A 6,756-nucleotide genomic window follows, 5' to 3' on the forward strand; every position below is an offset into this window, starting at 1 on the left:
GACAGAGAGGCAGAAACAGAGGCAGAGGGAGAAGCAGGCTCCCCATGGGGAACCCGATGCAGAATTTGATCCCGGGACCACGGGATCACGCCCTGAGCCAAAGGCAGACACTCAACTGCTCAGCCACCCTGGCGTCCCTAAAATAATACATTTTTAAAAGACCTCTGATAATTCAATATATAACTGGAGTTCTATAATAGCAAAGCATAAGTGGCATCATTATAGAATAAATTTAGGATACCTTCTTCTCTACCAGATGGTCACCTAGATAGACTTCTTAAATTTCTTATCTTACAGATGCAGTGAAACACTGGAACACCTGCACCCCAATATTTATAGCAGCAATGTCCACAATAGCCAAGCTGGAAGGAGCCTCGGTGTCCTTCAAAAGATGAATGGATAAAGAAGATGTGGTAAATGCATACAATGGAATATTACTCAGCCATCAGAAATGACAAGTACCCACCATTTGCTTCAACGTGGATGGATCCGGAGGGTATTATGCTGAGTGAAATAAGTCAATTGGAGGACAAACATTATATGGTCTCATTCATTTGGGGAATATAAAAATTAATGAAAGGGAATAAAGGGAAAGGAGAGAAAATGAGTGAAAATATCAGTGAGGGTGACAAAACATGAGAGACACCTAACTCTGGGAAACGAACAAGGGGTAGTGGAAAGGGAGGTGGGCGGGAGGTTGGAGTGACTGGGTGATGGGCACTGAGGGGGGCACTTGGCGGGATGAGCACTGGGTTTTATGCTATATGTTGACAAACTGAACTCCAATTAAAAAGAAGAGAGAGAGTAAATGTCATGGGATAATGAAAAAAAAAGAACATTTGTAGTAGAAGGGCCATTAGAGAGTTTCTCTAATAAATAACATAACTTTACAAATTATGTATGGAGATTCAGGCCTTCTATAAAATGACATGATGAATTAATGTTGGAGCTAGAATCTGTACCTAAATCTTCACAATCCCATTTCAAAATTATGTGAATTTATAAATTCCCTTCCATTTATAATTGACTTCTAGAATATGTCCACATTCAAATTTTTTTATCCTGGTCAGTGGTTCACATCCTAATGAGCTAATAAATTGGATGGCCAAACTCAAATCTGCTTTTGGACCAGCTAATTTTAACTAAGCACCGCATAGTCCTGTGCATTGGTAAGTGGACCACTTTGCAGCACCATAATGATCTCTGTGCATGTTGTTTCCAACCACGTAGATAAACATGTGAAGGATGTCTAAGGAAATGAATGGATTATGAGATCAGTTCCTAAAAACTACACAAAGACTTTCAGTGTGTTAAAAAGGATGTAGTGAAAGAAATAAGGAGAGGTTAATTAATTTGTCTAATCAGGAAAGTATGTACATATCTACTTGGATAAAGAGTTGGACTAGATGACTTTTAATGTCTTTTATACTTGGGAATAAACCATGAAACCTGACTAATTGTCTATTGGTTGCATTAGTTTTTATTGCTCCATTACTTATAAACTTAGTGGCCTAAAACAACATAAATATTATTTCACAGTTTCACAATTAGGAGTCCAGGTATGAAATAGCTTAGTTTAGGTCTCAGTTAAAATCAAGGTGTTAGCTGGGGCTATAATCCCATGTAAGGTTTGGAGGCCCCTTCAAACTACATTCAGGCTGAGAGCAGAATTCAGTTCCTTGCTGTTGTAGACAGTGGTCTTCAGCTCCCAAAGACTGTCTCTCTCCACATGTAGTTCACATCATGGCTGAAGAGCCCCTCTCATTTCTCCTATCTCTAATCTCTAGACTCTCCTTTTTTTAAATAAATGCCTTACCTTATTAGGTCAGGTCTACCTTGGATGATCTTTATAATGAACTTAAAGTAAACCATTGGGCACTTGACTACATATGCAAAATCCCTTCATTTATTTCCAAGTAACATAAGCTACTTACAGGAGTGATATCATATTAGTAGGTCCTTTCCCATTCAAGGGGGATGTACAGGGTCTTTACGCACCAGGGTGTGGGAATCTTGAGGGTCATTTTAGAATTCTGCTGACCACACTGGGAAACACTAGAGTCTTACTTTTTTTTTTTCTTTTAAACATTTTGTTTGTTTATTCATGAGAGACACAGAGAGAGAGGCAGAAACATGGGCAGAGGGAGAAGCAGGCTCCTCACTGAGCAGGGAGCCCGATGGAGGCAGGATTTGGGACTCCATCCGGGACCCCAGGATCACGATCTGAGCCAAAAGCAGACACTTAGCCACTGAGCCACCCAGGCACCCCATAGAGTACTATATTTCTGTTAAATATTGAAAATAGCAGACATTTTATCCAGAAGAACATATTTTCCCAGTTTAATTTGTAAGTTTTTATCGTCGTCAAATAATTTTTAAATGATATATTTTTCTTTATATGAAATTAAGACACAGTCTCTAATTCAGAAATGGAAAAAAAAGCCCTGCAGCCAAATTAAATGAGCTGGGGTCCATCCACTTTGGGCTAGCTTGTCTGAAGTATTAGTTAAGGCTTTGGGGACGGCCTTTTCAATTCCAGTTAAGACACATAAAAGATCCTCTCAGTTAAAAAAAAAAAATCACATGACTCCTAAATTGTACTAGTAATGAAACAATAACAGTCTATTTTATCCTGAAAAATAGAAATGATAATAAAATACATGTGGAAGAAATAGATTTTACTTTTTCCCCCTAAAACGCCATTCTGTGATTTATTAACATTCATCCTATTTTTGGTCAGTGTCTATATGTGCTGGTGCATTTTTCTGTACTCTCAGGAGTTTTTTTTTCCCTCTTTTGATATCCCTTTATAAAACTATTACTAACACTTTATCATATGGTTGGTATATGATTCGTTGTGGGCATCTGAAGTTAGGTTCTAGTGTGGAGAATTTGCTACTTCCTGGGTTAGTTTCTAGTTCTCGACTCTATTGAACACATTGGCTAATAGTAAAAAATTAGTTATTTGTCAGGAAGCAATCTGCTGCAGATGCCTTACTTCAATAGCCAAATTGTATTTGCCCGTAAGCTTGACATGAATTATTTAGTTATATTTATGAAAAGTCCTTAATAAAACTACGAAAGCATAGAAAAAAATTGGACATAAGACCTGAATAGACATTCTTCCATAAGGACATCCAATGGCCAAAGGTGTATGAAAAGGTGCCCAACATCACTCATCACCAGGGGAATGCAATGAAATATCAACTCACACCTGTCAGAATAGCTATCACCAAAAATATGAGATAACACATGCTGAGGAAGATGTGGAGAATAGAGAACCCTTTACACTGCCATGGAAATGTAAATTGGTACAGTCACTATGGAAAACAGTATGGAGATCTTCAAAAAATTAAAAATAGATGTACAAATTATCCAGCAATTCCACTTCTGGGTATATATCCACAGAAAATGACATTAGTGTCCTGGAGAAATATTTGCACCCCATGCTTGTTGCAGCATTGTATACGATAAACCAAGACATTGAAATAACATAAGTGTTCATCAAAAGATGAATGGAAAAAGAAATCATTATACATATAACTATATTATATATATTATTTATTAATATAAATATTATAGGGTAGCCCGGGTGGCTCAGCATTTAGTGCCACCTTCAGCCCAGGGCCTGATCCTGGAGACCGGGGATCGAGTCCCGCATTAGGCTCCCTGCATGGAGCCTGCTTCTCCCTCTGCCTGTGTCTCTGCCTCTCTCTCTCTCCCTCTTTGTGTCTCTCATAAATAAATAAAAAGATAAATAAATAAAAAAGATTTTATAAAAAATATATATTCAATATTATATAGATGAATATAATTTAGGCATGAAAAAAAAAGGAAATTCTGGCATCTGTGACAACCTGGATAGTCCTTGGAGCACTATGCTAAGTGAGATCAGTTAGACCAAGAAAGACAAACATCATATGATCTCACTATGTGTGAAATCTAAAAAAACTGAACTCATTGAAACAGAGATCAGATTTATGGTTGCCCGAGGCAGAGGGTAGGGGATGGGGGAATTGGGTGTGGTCAACACTTCCAGTTATAAGAAATGAGCTCTGGAAGTGTAATGTGCAACACGATGACTAGAGTTAAAAATACTATAGTGTGTGTTTGAAAGTTGCTGAGAGAGTAGATCTCAAAAGTTCATATCACAAGAAAGAAACTGCAAAGTGATGAATGTTAACTAATCTTCTGTGGTAATCATTTTGTAAATATATACATATATCAGATCATTATATTGTACTCCTCAAATGTATACAATGTATTATATCAATTATATCTCAATAAAGTGGGAAAAAAAGAGTTTTAATTCTAATACCATCTCACTCTAAGAACTTGTTCCAGTGGCTTAAACACATTAGATATTATTTACTCATAAAGGGAGGACAGTAAGGACCCCTGAACTATAAGCTTTATAAGACAGTTATCTGAGGAAATTCATGCACATGTTGAGCATGCAATCAAATACACATTAATTGTTCGATACATATTGGGTATTACTATCATTGATTGCTTAACATAACCATGAATGGCAGCTGTGCCTGTGGAGGGGCATGCCAGGGATACTAGAGTTTTATGGGTTAATTTGGGAAAATTTCTGAGACATCATCAGTCCTGTAGACAGTCAGGCAGCCTTGCCTCTAGGCAATATATACTCAGACCTTATGTAGAAGCAAGTCAGAGCACCTGGGTTAATTATTACATTTTCTTGAGTTAAACCAGGTAAATTATTTTCTATTTAGTTTTATTGAGTTCAAATAGATTTGGTCAAATGACAACTAGCATCAAGCTATTATTATGGGCCTTGATGTCAAGAATGTGTCAAAGTATACCTTTTCAGTAACTAACTGCTACAAAGGTATATTTCGTATTTTTGGATGATATAGTTAGCATGCTAGAACTAACAGATTTGTAATGGATACCACCTACTGGCTGCACTACATACCCAAACTGTCCTTGCTTGAGATGAAATAATAAGTTAAGAACAGCCAAAAATTGTGGGTAAAAATCAAGAATTAAAAAGGACTTGAACTTTCAGATACTAAAAAGTATTATAAACATGGATAATTCATTATTCTTATAAAAACAGACATATCAAAAGAACAAATAAATATTTAAGAATAAATTTAAATAGGGGAACCTGGGTGACTCAGTGGTTGAGCATCTGCCGTTGGCTCAGGTTGTGATCCCGGGGTCCTGGGATGGAGTCCCGCATCAGGCTCCTCAGAGGGAGCCTGCTTCTCCTTCTGCCTATGTTTCTGTCTCTCTCTGTCTCTTATGAATAAATAAAAATCTTTAAAAAAAGAATAAATTTAAATATTGGTAAAATTTTAACATATGATAAAATTAGTATTTTTTTCAAATTTGGAAAGTAGGTTTTCTTTTTCTGTTTTTGAACTAACATTTATTTTTATTGCTCTCCTATTTTATTAAGTAATCTCTACACCTAACATACAACTCAGACACCCAACCCCAACACCAAGAGATTTACACTTTACTAATGAGCCAGCCAGGTGCCCCACAAAATTAATATGTTAAATTGATAGAGAAAGGATAAACTCTACCATTAATGATCTGTGAGACCTGGCTCACTATACATAAAAAGAATCAAAGAATGAGGGCAGCCCTGGTGGCGCAGCGGTTTAACACTGCCTACAGCCCAGGGCATGATCCTGGAGACCTGCGATTGAGTCCCACGTCGGGCCTCAGTATGATGCCTGCTTCTCCCTCTGCCTGTGTCTCTGCCTCTCTCTCTCTGTCTCTATGAACAAATAAATAAATAATCTTTTTTAAAAAAGAATCAATGAATGAATGAATGAATATTCATATAATCTTGGTATGGGAAAGAAATTTTTGAAATCTAACACCAAAACCAAAAACTCTGAGAAAAAAAAATATGACAATTTAGAACTTGCTTATGGTTGAAAAACCCATTACATAAAATACTTTTCAAATACAACTGATAAACTGAGAAAAACATTCAGAAAATATAAAAAAGACAATATGGATATGACTTCACTATAAAAAAACATTAATCAGGAGGGATGGGCATTCACATATACTGCTTATGAGTGTGCACAAAATAGTTCTACCGTTCTGTAGAAAAGAAATCGCTTTATATAATATCTTTGTCTCTGTCTCTCACTCTCACACACACACAAGACAATTACAAATCTCAAGTGTAATGACTGGCATGCCTTTGATTTCCTTCTTCAAACATCTCCATATTTGATCAATTTCTGACAACTCCTATATTTATAGGAAGAAAAAGTTGTTAAGATATATAAATCCTCCATAGTAAGCACAGAGTGAGATGGAAAGCGAGAGAGAAGGGGACATAAAGGGGAGAGACAATGACAGACTAAACAGACTCTCAGAATTTCCTGGCTTCTACCAGTGTCTGTGTCACCCTTAGCAAGTTATTAGCCCCTCTGTGACTTAGTTGCCTCATCTATAAATGGGGCTGGTAGTGCTTACTACTATCAGAAGGTGGCTGCAAGGATTGAATGATGTAAAAAGATTAAAACAGTAAGGGCTCAATAAATGTTAGCCTTTATCATCCCCATTATTATCCCTTTCTTTCAAGAAAAATAAGGCAAACTAATGCGGAAATATCAAAGAGCTCCGCACATAATTATCTTCTAAATTAGATGGTCTCTAAGCCTAGAGACAAAAATATAGTTAATCAATGACTATTTCTGTCTTGTATTATTCTGTTATCTCCCAGTCAGCTGGAGTGTAAAGCCTTGATGCCAC

This window comes from Canis aureus, chromosome 21 (assembly GCF_053574225.1).
Source record: "Canis aureus isolate CA01 chromosome 21, VMU_Caureus_v.1.0, whole genome shotgun sequence".
NCBI lineage: Eukaryota > Metazoa > Chordata > Mammalia > Carnivora > Canidae > Canis > Canis aureus.